The 14,470-nt window shown below is 40.7% G+C and overlaps 1 protein-coding gene across 2 annotated transcripts in view; it reads right to left on the reverse strand.

The window, feature by feature from the left end:
- Positions 1 to 14,470, reverse strand: part of GALNT17 (polypeptide N-acetylgalactosaminyltransferase 17) — a 339,139-nt gene that overhangs the window by 35,291 nt on the left and 289,378 nt on the right. The gene's annotated exons all lie outside the window — the stretch shown is intronic.

Consider the following 14,470-nt stretch of genomic DNA (forward strand, 5'->3'; position numbering starts at 1 on the left):
AAAAGTGACACACATATATATATATATATTCTTCAAGCATTGTATGACATACAGAAGACACAATACATACATACATACATACATACATACATACATACATACATACATATATATATATATATATATATATATATATATATATATATATATATATGTGTATGGTCTTGTGCGTGTTGCGTGAGTCTTTTCCTATGCAAGATTGAGAGCATCTTGGTGATGTTTCGACGAGGTCCCACTCAAACTGGTGCTTTCAGCTTCGTGCTTATGCGAGCAAAGCGTGATCGGAGCTGCCGTCTCCCTATATATACCGGTGGGGAGGTTGGCTGTGTTGTTATTTCTTGATTGGTTGATGAAGTTGATGATTGCAGATTGGCTGGCTTTTTCTTAAGAACATGTGGCTGAGGTATTGGCTGTGTGTCTATCAGCCTCCTGGGTTGTAATGACCTGGGTCATGGGCTGTGTGATGACCTTCTGACTTCTATTGTTGTGACATCCTGGGTCTTGTGCTGTAATCTCCTGGGTCGTTGGCTGTGTGGCAACATCCTGAGGTTTTGTGGTATAACCTCCTGAGTTCTGTGATGTGATATCCTGAGTGGGTGGCTGTGATGTGACATTCCGGGTTTTGGTTTGGCTCCGAGTTTGAGGTCTGGTTCATGGCGTGTGTCCATTTGCTTGGTTTGGGGGTCGGGGTGTGTGGCAGCTGGTGATGCAGCTGTGGTCTGGTTTCCGGACGGTGGTTGTCTTTCATCTATGGGATGGGTTTGGGTTTGAGTGTGGTGAGGGAGAATGGTGGTGGTGTCATGTGTTGTTTTGGGTCTGGTGTTGGTTTTCGTGGCTGGGACTCGTTTGTTGATAAGGGCTAGTTTCCAGATGTCTGGTAGGTGGGAGGCATCATCCCGTTTATTCATGTTATGGGGGTGTTTCTCTATTTCAATGGCTTCCCTGATTATTTTCTTGTTGAAGTGTTCAGTATTGGAGATTAATTTGGTTCCCTCAAAATTAATTTCATGTCCTGTGACTTTAAGGTGCTGGAAAAGGGAAGAAGTATTTTCTTCTTTTCTGACTGTGTGGTTGTGTTCTGTGATGCGTGCATTTATTCTCCTGTTGGTTTGTCAAATGTATGTGGCTGGGCAATTGTTGCATGGTATTTCATAAACTCCTTGGTTTTCTAGCTGGATCTTGTCTTTGGGGTTTCTTAGGATGTTGGTTATTTTTTGGTCAGTGCCGAAGGCTGTCCTGATATTGTGTTTGTGAAGAATTTTGCTGATTTTATCTGTGGTGCCTTTGATGTAGTGGAGGAGGGCGATACCGCTATCCTGTTCTGTGTCTCGGTTTCTGGGTGGTGTCTCCCTTAGGATTAGGTTGGTAATTGTGCTTCTTTGGAATCCACTGGAAATTCATACATTTGTGAGGGTGTGTAATTCTGTTCTCAGGTGGTCTTTGTTGGCTAGGCGTTTGGTTCTGGAGATGAGGGTCTTGGCTATGGAGTTGATCTGTGCAGGGTGGTGATGGGATTGTGCATTTAAGTAGCGGTTGGTGTGTGTTTTCTTCCGGTGGATGGTGTGTCCTAGGAAGCCAGCCAATCTGCAAACATCAACTCTGTTAAGCCCAACGGTGTTAAGGAAAACAAACTAAAGCCAACCTCTCCAGCAGTACATATAGGGAGACGGCAGCTCTGATCACGCTTTGCTCGCATAAGCAAGAAGCAGAAAGCACCAGCCTGAAGATGGCGAGTGGGACCTTGTCGAAACGTTGCCAAGATGTTTCTCAATCTTACATGGGAAAAGACCTGAACACGCCAAGACCTGCATATATATGTATATATGTATATAGGTATATAGGTATATAGGTATATAGGCATATAGGCATATAGGTATATAGGTATATAGGTATATGTATATGTGTGTGTGTGTGTGTAGGTATAGGTTTGTTTGGGTCTTTTCCCATGTAAGATTAAGAGTATCTTGACGATGTTTCGGCGAGGTCCCACTCGCCATCCTCAGGCTGGTGCTTTCGGCTTCGTGCCAGTGCAAGCAGTGTGTGATCGGAGCTGCTGTCTCTCTATAAATACTTGTGGTGGGAGCTGGTGTGCTGGTTGGCTGCGCTGCTGCCTCTTGATTGGTTGATGGAGTTGATGGTGAACCTATGACATGCGTGCTGGAAGTGCAGAAACACATGGCACATGTGGGGTGGTCGCACACGCATGCGTAGAGAGCATGGAACATGTGCAGGGGGTCATGTGTGCATGTGCAGGGGGCATGGGGCCTACTGTGTGCATTGCCTTATGGGTGCTGGCATGCATGCACACACTTTTGGCACGTGAGGACAGAAAGGTTAGCCATCACTGCTCTATGGATATTACAGTTTTAAGGGAGGGGGTCTTTTGGTTTTTCCTTCAATGCTGCTCCAGTGTGGGATGCATCTGCACATGCAAGACAAGTTGACATTGCCATCAATGAAGCAGTACATTTAATGACAGGATGCCTCTAACTCAGGGGTCCTCAACCTGTGGGCCATGCCTCACTACTGAGCTATGGTCTGGTGGCCATTAGGCCATGTGAGTGCCTGGCAAGTGCATGCGCATATGTGTCACTTCCTATTTTTCTGAAAATACCGGAAGTGACAAAACGGGTCTAGTTTTCAGCTTGCAAAGCCTGCAGAAGCCTTCCTCAAGCCTCTGGGAGGTCGAAAAAGGCCTCAAACCAGCCAAAAATCAGCTTTGGGGCTCAGTGCAGGTAAGGCGTCAGCGGGTGGGGATTGCACATGCATGCATAGGGGGTGTGGGAGCGCGCATTGGCTTCTGGGTGCCAGCATGTGAGTGTGAGCGTACAAGCACATGCAAAATTTTTGGCACAGGAGCCCCAAAAGGTTAGTCACCACTGGGGTATTCTGTTGCGAGCAGAGGAGTGTAGTACTCTTCTTGTGAAATACTTCTGGACTCACTCAATTGTATTAATGTCCGATATACAGTGCGGATTCCAGACAGATGGATTGTATTCGAGTATTGGTCTAGCAAAGATTTTGTATGCCCTAGTTAGCAATTCAATATTACCGGAGGAGAAGCTTCGTAAGATTAGATTTACAACTACAACTTTTAATGCCTTTTTGACGATGCTGTTACAGTGAGCTCTGGCGCTTAGGTTGTTTGATGTGAGTACTCCAAGGTTCTTGACAGAGTGAGGGTTGTCAATGAGGTCATATCTGCCTAGCTTGTATTTGGTGTACTGATTTATTTTTTTTACCAATGTGTAGAACAGAGCATTTGTTGGTTGAGATTTGGAGTTGCCAAATGTTTGATCATTCAGACACATAATCAAGGTCATTTTGAAGGACAGTAGCATTGTTGGTAGTGTTGAATAGTTTTACATCATCTGTGAAGAGGACACTATTGCTTATAAGGTGGATTGCATTGTGGGGGAAATAGGAGGAGGAAGGAGTATTAAGTATGTTTGTCAGTTTGAGTTATTTATAAAAACAACAAGGGTGACATAAAAAATATCTAAAAAAAAGAAAAAAATAGAAAAAGAAATTTTCCTCTCATCCCCAGCAAGTATTGCACATCACAAATTATCATGTCTTTTAAAATACAATCAAACATTTCTGTATTCCATAGCTCAGCCAATTTTCTATAAGCATATCTCTAAATCTTCATGTTTTCTTATTTATCAGTAGAAGCCCAGTAAAGGTTATCAAAAATAACACCTTAAGTATTTATATCTCCACTTCCATTTCAATAAATTCCTCCTAATCCTTCTCTTTAAATAATCAAAGCCCAATTCATCATCCAGTCCCAATCAAAAGAAACCATTAAATATCACCAGAAATAGCAACCCATTATTTATCTGAAAAAAATAATATAAGTATTACAAATGATATCCAATACCCACAAGTAAACATTATCATAAATAACAATCATAATCCAATCTGTAAAAAAAAGACATCACCAGAAATAAGTCCATTATTTTAACCATGATCAAATAAATCAGTGTTGTATTTTTCTTCTTTTTCCCACAAAAATCCTACAAAAGAAGCTCTAACATCTGTTTCTCATAGTTTCTTTATCTCTTCTTTCAAAATTCTTATCATCTTTCTGTAGTTCCAATATATTAACTCCAGCAAATCCCTTCTGTGCTTTTTTTTTCTGTGCAAATTTTCTGTGCAAATTACATTTGTAGATCCATTATTTCCATCTCTTTCTTATGGGTTATAATTCTTAAATCCTTAAAATCACTTCAGTTTTATTCAGTGAATCTTCCTTTTCAATAGCAGATTTTATTCTATTACAGAGTTAAATAACTTGAACATCTCTTATACCCAAATATCAAACAATTCTTTTAGGGATACCATCTGGTACCCTTGAATATTGAACCTTCAGAGTCATATTTTCAGCTTAAATATGAACAAAACAAATTTTCCCACAAGAAAGCATCCTTTTAATTAACATCAAAGTTCTTCTTTAATTCAAATCCAACTAACCTTTAGTCTGTTTAAAACTTCCTAAAATCAACACTATTGTCACCTTCTTGCTGAACATTTTTTTAAAAATCCCCACTAGCACATTTAGTTACTTTCTTTTTCAATGGATTGAAGAACTCAACCAGCTGATGCCAAATTTGTTATTATGAATGCTTTTCAATATTTAACATACAATAAATATTATAAATAAAACACAAAGGGATTGAAAAGATGAGGTATGGTTGAATCTTGAATCCACAAAAAGGCTATGTTAACAGCTCTGAGCATGATGAAATCTCACAACTCCTAGCTCATTACAAATGAACTCAAAAAACACCAGTTGCTGCTTCTGCTCACCAAAAGAACAGCTGTTATATATACATTTGGGTGATTTCAGCATCTCTTCTTGGTCCAGAGAGAATTTTTGGCAGCCTAGACCCAGCATCCAGCTTCCTTTTGGCTATAATGTCTCCTGTGATCTACAATAGATCAATGTCCCATTCATCAACAAAAGTGATTCCCTTTTTCTACTTGCACTCTTACGCAAGTATATAAAGTTCCGTGTTTCCATTGCAACACCAAATACCTAGTTTAAGTGACTTGCCCAGAGGGGATGAAAAAGAGAATAAATCATTCTCAATAGTATATGATCAGAATGCACAAAAGCTAATATGGCATTCCTGAGACCCTCTTAGACCTCCTGTTCAATGAGGGACCTGCAAATTGAGATGTACTCCCACTTAAATACTAGGGCTGTTCAACACTTCAGATTCATGAACAAATAGAAAAGGGCATGACAGCTTTGAGGTGTGGCTAACAGGTGTGTCAAACCCAGGCTCCTAGAAAAATCCCATTGAGTCCAATGTCTATGGAGATTCTCAATCATCCAGGTCATGGTTGTCCCAAAGGTGCTTTGTCAAGAGGCAACTGAACTTTCTGTTTTTTCTTTGAAAACATTTCACTTCTCATCCAAGAAGCATCAGCTCTGAAGAAGCTTCTTGGATGAGAAGTGAAACATTTTCAAAGAAAAAACAGAAAGTCCAGTTGCCTCTTGACAAAGCACCTTTGGGACAACTAATTAAGTCCAGTTAAAAAGAATTTGATTATACCAGTAGACAAAATCTTACCAGATTACAGCTATAACCTTCTCACCATAGGAGATGGCCAGGTGAGCCTGAGGAAGGGGTCAAACACACCATCAGTCTCAAGTCCCTTTGTGCCCACAAGAGTCCAGGCACCTTGAATTCCATTGACTCTTATCTACTGCCAATTTGCTTTGACCATTAGTCCTTCAGATCCTTGTAAAGAGCATAAGCTTGCAATAAAATTCATTTGAACTGCCTTGGTTTTTGATTTTCCCATGCTTGATATTCACCTACTAGATTTATTCTGGGAGATTCTCGGGTATGGCTACCCTGCACTTTTTCTTCCCTTCTCTATCCAGTTCAAGACTATGCAGTCTCTTGCATGGCACCTCTCTCTGGGAATATGCAGTGCCATTACTGACATATCCCCGATCTCAGAGGTCCCCAACCTGTGCATGCACATGCATGCCAGCCCACTGCTCACCCAAATTGAGCTGCCTGTGTGTGCATGCCCCCCCCCCCACTTGCATGGCTCAGGTCTCCTCTCCCCCCTAGCCAAGCCATGAAGATACAAAGGTTGGGGACCCCTGCCCAGGGGTAGGATTCAAAATTTTTATCAACCGATTCTGTGGGCATGGCTTAGGTGGTGGGCGTGGCTTGGTGGTCATGTGACTGGGTGGACATGGCTTGGTGGTCATGTTATTGGCTGGGTGTGGCCAACTCAATATCACTCACATCGAGGCATGCATCTCCTTGCCTGGCCTCTCATGACTGTGGGGATGCTGCAATAGTCGTAAGTGTGAAAAATGGTCATAAGTCACTTTTTTCAGTGCCACTGTAACTTTGAATGGTCACTCCACACAAGCAAAGTATCAGCAAAGGAGGGGGAAAAAACTCCAGAGAAGTTCCTGAGACAGGAAGTCTAGTCCTGCCAAGAATGTAATAAGGGTTAACGGAGAGGCAATTTCTGTAAGCAACATCAGAACGTTTCCTTCCTGCCTTCCTTACAGGATTAGGCCAGTAATTTCTTCTAACAACCGGTTCTCCAAATTGCTTAGAATGTTAACAACTGGTTCTAGCGAATAGGTGCGAACTGGTAGAATCCCACCCCTGCCCCTGCCCTATCTCCTTCTTCAACCACACATTCCATCACAGTGTTTATGCTCCAAAGCAACCTTTTGGAAATCAAACCAAGGACTGCTTAGCTCTCCTCCAAAAGAGAATGCATTGTCTTTAGACAGCATCTGCCCCACTGTTGAACAGCTGTGGCCATTAAAGCTGTTGAACAGCTGTGGCCATTTGCTTGATGTTACCCCAAATCTGTCCCCCTGTGATGTCCATCCTTTAATTCTGAACAAATGAACAATGGAAAATAAATCTGCCCTTTCTTCCATCTAACAGCCCTTCAGATGTTTTAAGACAGCTCTCCTAGCATCCCTTAATCTTGTCTTCTCAAGTGGCGGTACATAGCCAGCTCTTTCCACCATTCTTCCTTTGATTGACTTCAAACGCTTTAATATCCTAGATGCTTATCTCTGGACCTTCAGAAGTAATCACTGAACATCACACCTTCAAGTTACTTAGATCCCTTTGCTGACAAGCCCAATAGAGGTAACAAGCTACTCCACTATAGCTGGGCCAATATTCATTTCAGAACTTCTGTTAGAAAGTGATTCCCTCAATATAATAATCTGTTTCAAAGCAAAATTCTGAACTGAGTTGAAAAATAAAATTGAACCAGATGACTCCAGATTGAATTGAAATACCACATACCCCTGTCAGCATTTTGATGGACTCTTGTACCTGCAAAAGCATTTTTTCTGAACAGAATTCTTGGAACTGACTTGCAAATCTGAATTGGATTGTCTGAATCAACAGGGAAATTTCAATTGGACTGATGTGATTTTTCAAATTGAGTTACCAATGAAATTGTGGATGATTCACGCCTCCCCAATCTCCACTAGGCATAAAGGGGGAAACAATATTTTTCCTCACCTAAAATACCCCAAGACACAACAGCACTATTATTTTTGTCCATGTAAATGTGAGTTGCAACATTTATTATGAAAGGTTTGCTTGTAACAACGTGATGTCAACTCGCGAAGCATTCCTGACATACTCTTGAGTTGCCATAGGCAAGGGGGATGGGGAATCAAACCTCACAGCTGCATCGAGGAACTTGCATTTCAGTCAAAACAAAGCACATTCCAGCTGTCAATATCAAGGTCATCTTCACAAAGACCCACAGTGGCCAGAAGGAGTGACTTCTATAACCCTCAAAATTGCTTTGTTGGGCAATGTGACTGATGACACATCTTGAGGGGTGGGGGAAACAGGGTCAGAGCCAAAGTGTGAATTAAGTGAGGTCAGAGTTGGCTTCCCTTGGTCCATGCTGACATGAAGCTCCTAATAAATAACTGGATTTCTTTTGAAGCTTGGCCTGAGGCTCATGATTTAATTAGGGCATCAGTTGGAACCCTGACAGCGGAAATAAACTGTGTTCTGTGATGCAGTTGAGATGGAGGGGCGTTTGAACAAAATATTCTAAAGAGGATCCATATACACACACATAAGCACATACAGGCAGTCCCCGACTTACAATAATTCATTTAGTGACCCAAAGTTACAATGGCACTGAAAAAAGTGACATGACCATTTTTTACACTTACAATTATTGGAGCATCTCCATAGTCACATGTTCAAAATTCAGATGACTCATATTTATGACAGTTGTAATGTCCTGAGGTCACATCATCAACTTTTGTGACCTGCGGACAAGCAAAGTCAGCAGAAAATATTATTTCAGAGTGGTCAACCACCTTGAATGCTCTACCCGACTCCATTGTTGCAGCCTCAAGTCCTCACAGCTTCAACTTCAAACTGTCTACTGTGGACCTCACCGCATTCCTAAGCGGTCCTTAAAGGGGGCGTGCATAAGGGCACCAGCATACCTACAGTCCCTGTCTTACTGTCCCCATTTATCTGTATTTACTCCCTTTTTTTCATGTTTATGTTCATACCTATACTTGTTATCTTGCACATGTTTGACAAAGAAATAAAATAAATAAAATAAAATAAAATAAAAAAGTGTCAATGGGGAAGCCAGATTCATAACTTACTGCAGTGATTCACTTAGCAACCATGGAAAGGAAAGTCGTAAAGTGGGGCAAAACTCAATTAACAAATGTCTCACTTAGCAACAGAGGTTTTGGGCTCAATTGTGGTCATAAGTATACGGTCTACCTGTATATGGTTGTGGAATATAGTAAGGAGGAGCAGGAAGGGACTGCATTCCAGAGGAGTAAGAGGCAACTCAGCCTAGATATTAAGTGTGGGAGAAAGGAGGTGAAGACAGCCCATCTCTAATAGTTCCCAGGATATATTGTAGGTGCAGATTACTATCATTAGATTGTCCTTGATCTGGTGATATTTTGTCTATAGGTGTGAAACAATGAAGAACTTAGCTTGGAAGAATCGTAATTAATTTGCGGCCTAGTCCATACACGAAAACATACACTAGCTATGTCACCCCTCCATTTTATCACCCCTGCCAATTTTCTCTTCCTAATGTTCATTTCTCTCCACACACTCTCCCCCACTTTTTTCTGCCTTTCTTGTTATCAGGTATGAACATAGGGCTCTTATAGTGCTGTCTCTCCTCTTTAACTTTCCTAATTGGGAGTTGTATTATCAAGCTGCAAATTTAATGTGGGTTAAAGAATGGATAACGTTAAGAAAGTCTAGATTACTGGCATTGGAAGGACATGATTTATTATTGGGTTGGCATGCTTTTTATGGTATAAGGGAACTAAATCGCAGGGTTATTTCAGAAGGCACTATATACGGGAATCGTTATGGTTGAATTGGGAGAAAATTAAGAAACAATGTTATTTGAAAATTCCAGTTTGGTTATCAACTATTGAAGCTTTTTCCTATCCCATAATTTATAAGAAGGAACAAACAGTTAGATATGGGGAAATACTGGATGAAAAGGGTGAACTTAAAAGCGATGCAAAAGCTAGAAGAACAAGATATAAAGATGAATTGGTTTTCATATGCGCAAATACACTCAAGGTATCTTAAAGATTCTAAAACAGAAGGATTTTATGATAAATTGACTGACTTAGATGGGATTTTGACAGGTGCTGATGAAAAAGTGAATAAAAAACTATATAGTTATTTGTTGGAAATTAAATTAGAGGAAGAACAAGTCAAAGAAACAATGATTGTTTGGGGGAAGAACTTTGGATATGGGATTGATTTAGAAAAATGGCAAAAATTGTTGTTTCAAAATTATAAAATGACAATGTCAGTAGCATATAAAGAACATTTGTATAAGATGTTTTACAGGTGGCATTTTCCCCGACAAGAATAGCAAGAATGTTCAAGAATAAATCCGAAAAGTGTTGGAAATGTCATCAGATCCCTGGCTCATATTACCATATGTGGTGGACTTGTGAGGAGGCCAGGAAATACTGGACTAGAATTCGCATATGGTTGGAAGAAATGACAAAAAACATATAGATTTGAAACCAGAGATTTTTCTATTGGGAATCTTACCTGATACATTTAATAAAAACTTAAAGTATTTGATTGTAAATGTGTTAACAGCAGCTAGGATTGTATTTGCTAGAAATTGGAAGAGTGAGAAAATACCATTAGAGGAAGAAATTATTAAGAAAATACTGGAATGTGCTGAAATGAGTAGATTGACATTTGAAATTAGAGAACAAGAAGATAAACAATTCTATGAAGTTTGGGATCTTTTTTATCAATGGTTAGATAAAACAATATAATAATAGAATATATATATATTTTGGTTTTGATAATATTTTTAGAATATTATATTAAGATAGATTTGGTATGATTTTACGATTTGTTATAAATTAACTAAATTATAGTTATCTCGCTTAAGCATGAATTAGTTAAATTATAGTCAAATGATTGTTTAATAAGGATATTAGGATATATAATTGTTGATTGATAATATGAGTTATTATGTAACATAATTATTATGATGACTATGAAATAGATGCACAAAAAGGAGTGATAAACCAACCGATACACTGTCTGTAAATTTATGAAGAATGATGATGTTTTTATGTTATGTTTTATGTTTTATGTGTTTTTATTTGTTGTTAAAATCAATAAAACTTTTATAAAAAAAAAAAAAAACTTTTTAAAAGAGTTGAACTGCAATATAGAGCAAAGCTGTATGTGTGCTTTGCAACTTCCTATCTTAGAAGAGGCTCCATGAGAAGGACTAACAAGGAAAGCTTCTGAATTTAATTTTGTGACAGAAGTGTGATGCTGAAGATGTGTGGTGTTGCATTTGGAAGCTGTGTGTCGTGAGGTGGGGGGCGGGGAAGGATTTGCAGGATTGGACACTGCATCCAAGCCCCGTGTTTGATTCCACTCCTTCCTAAGAAATAAATTGCTGTCGTTCCTTTAACTACAAAGTGGGAACAAAGAATTCACCTTTTGGATCCTGAAGGACTCAGCCTCAAGGTGTGCTGGTGGAAGATAAGACCAAGCAGGAACAAATACAGCCAAGCTGACTTACACGGCCTCAAATATGTATGAAATCAAATGCAGAAGTGACTGGGCAGATAACATTAATGTTACAAAAGGGAGGAGGAGGAGGAGGAGGAGGAAGAGGAGGAAGAGGAGGAAGAGGAGGAAGAGGAGGAGAAACTGAATGTTCAATAAAGTTCACTTGTTCACACAGGCCTATACAAGTGATGATGTACAGGTAATCCTTGATTTATGACCATAATGGAGTCTGCCCATTTAAGTCATAAATTGTGATAGTTGTAAAACAGGTGATCATAAAATCAATCGGATTTTACTATACATACATACATACATACATACATACATACATACATACATACATACACATACATACATACAGTGGCGGGATTAATTTGTTTTTACTACCGGTTCTGTGGGTGTGGCTTGGTGGGCATGGCTTGGTGGGCATGGCAGGGGAAAGATACTGCAAAATCCCATTCCCTCCCCACCCCACTAACCTGCTTTCCAGCTCCGTTCTCCTGTGCAGGGCAACCAAAGAAGTCCCAGCCGATCAGCTGGGACTTGGGAGGCAGAGAATAAATGGGGGCGGGGCCAGTCAGAAATATATATATATATATATATATATATATATATATATATATATGTGGATCTTTGGTTATTCGGGTTTTCTCCCACGTAAGATTGGAAGTATCTAGGCAACGTTTGATGAAGTCTCATTCATCATCTTCAGGCTTCTGTCTTCAGCACAGAGCTGAAGACAGAAGCCTGAAGATGATGAATGAGACTTCATCAAACGCGTTTCAGATACTTCCAATCTTACGCGAGAGAAACCCAATAACCAAAGATCCACATACAAATACCCGAGAACCTCAGAATATATATATATATATATATATATATATATATATATATATATATATATATATATATATATGTATGTATGTATGTATGTATGTATGTATGTATGTATGTATGTATGTATGTATGGTATTCAGCTTTGTTCGGGTATTTTCCCACGTCATTGTAGTTGTGCTTTTAAAGTTGTAGCAACATTTCGGCAGAATCTCATCTGCCATCATCAGGCTTCTGTATGCAGCTGGATATAGATTTAATTCATTAAGACAGGTTACTCTAGCCACAATGTTCAAGGCTGACATCTACATTCTATGCTCCTTTTTATCACTAACAATATTACAAAAGGATGTGTCCTTGGGGAAAAAAAACCAAGAGATCTGTTTCCTACCCACCACCAGAGGTGGTATTCAGCAGGTTCTGACCAGTTCTGGAGAACCAGTAGCCAGAAATTTTGAGTAGTTCAGAGAACTGGCCAATACCACCTCTGACTGGAGATTTTACAGTATCCTTCCCCTGCCACGCCCACCAAGCCACGCCCATAGAACTGGTAGTAAAAAAAATTGAACCCCACCACTGCCCACCACCCTTCTGCATAAACACATTCCCCCCCTTAGAAAATCCTAAGAATAATCCTAAAACCTTGGAAGGCTTTTGTTATTGTTGTTAGTTAATTAATTTTATAGCACCCTAAATTCAGGGGTGGGCTTCAAAAATTTTAGCAATGGGTTCTCTGCCCGGTTGCTGGGTGGGTGTGACCATGGTAGGTATGGCCTAGTTGGCCTCCTGCACCAAGGCAGGGGGGAGCGCTTTTGCGTTTCCCAGGCTCCGGAGGCTTTCTTCAAGCCTCCAGGACGGTGAAAATGGCCTCTCTGGGCTCTGGAGGCTCTCTGGAATCCAGAAATGGATGGGCCCATTTCTGGTTTTCCCGGACTTCTGGGGGGCCCGTTTTTTGCCCTCCCCGAACCTCCGTACACGCCCTGCACTTACCTGCATCCAAAATGGGCAGTGTGGGGACTCCTGGGAGGGGAGGGGAGGGGTAGGTGGGGCCAGCCAGGAGTGGGATTTGGGGATTCTCCAAACTGCACAGAATCTTAGCTAGGGGCTCTCCCGAACCCAGTGGTGGGATTTTACCAGTTCACACCTATTCGCTAGAACCGGTTGTTAACATTCTAAGCAGTTCGGAGAACCGGTTGTTAGAAGAAATTACTGGGCTAATCCTGTAAGGAAGGCAGAAAGGAAACATTCTGGTGTTGCTTACAGAAACCGCCTCTCTGTTAACCCTTATTACATTCTTGGCAGGACTAGACTTCCTGTCTCAGGAACTTCTCTGGAGTTTTTTTTTCCCTCCTTTGCTGGTACTTTGCTTGTGTGCAGTGACTATTCAAAGTTACAATGGCACTTAAAAAAGTGACTCATGATCATTTTTCACACTTACGACTGTTGCAGCATCCCCACAATCATGAGAGGCCAGTCAAGGAGATGCATGCCTCGATGTGAGTGATGTTGACTTGGCCACACCCAGCCAATAACATGACCACCAAGCCATGTCCACCCAGTCACATGACCACCAAGCCACGCCCACAGAACTGGTTGTTAAAATTTTTGAATCCCACCACTGCCTGAACCCCTGCAAACCCCTAGCAGCCCACCCCTTGCCTAAATTGAAGAAATATGTAGAGCTGGGGAGGAATAAGTACAGAAAAGAGAGATGGATTTTGCATCTCCTTAAGTGAGAATCTCATTTTCTTCCATGCTCAAAAGGATCATTTTTTGTCATGAAACACAAGCACTAAATTTGCCCCAAACCTTTCGTCCAGGGGTCAGGGCCTACAACCATTGGTCTAATTTGAAAAGTCTTCTGCAAATAATCCATTGAGAGACCTCTTAGAAAATCGCATTCTCCTGCCTGCCAGCATTAGTAGATAGAAAAAATGGGAGTGAAGGAGAGAAGATGGAAGTCAGTTTAAGAAATGGAAAAGACACAGGATGGGGAATGCAGAACCGAGGGGGGAGGGGAAGAGTGTCAGGGATAATGGATAACCCCATCACTGTGAGCAAGCAAATGGATATGTCAGAGACGGAGCAAATACTTAACAGATCTGCAGATGATATAAAATTGGGAGGAAAAACCCACACCGCCCAAGACAGAAATAACATTGCAAATGACCCAGATAGAATACAGAAATGAGCAGCAAGGACATTTTTACAGAAGGAAGCGCAGAGTTCTTCGCTGACAGAAGAAAAGTGAAATGCACAGACATCAGATGGCTTAGTAAATGGGGTTTGAGGGAAAGGTCAGGGACTAGTAGTTGATGATGTCATTGCAAAGGAAGCCAAGGCATTTTTCTTTTTCTTTTTGGATGGATCAACAGAAGTATATTTTTTCAACTCCCAGGAAGCAACCCAGGACTTACAGCCACAATTGAACCCAATGTAGGGCCATTGTCAAGTCAGCCTTGCCCCATTTTACTACCCTTGTTAAGTGAATCACTGCAGTTGTTAAGTTAGTAACACGATTGTAAAGTGAACCTGGCTTCCCC

The sequence above is a fragment of the Notechis scutatus genome, chromosome 1 (assembly GCF_049901735.1).
Source record: "Notechis scutatus isolate UNSWTSFEM ecotype Mainland chromosome 1, rNotScu1.2, whole genome shotgun sequence".
Taxonomy (NCBI): Eukaryota; Metazoa; Chordata; class Lepidosauria; order Squamata; family Elapidae; genus Notechis; species Notechis scutatus.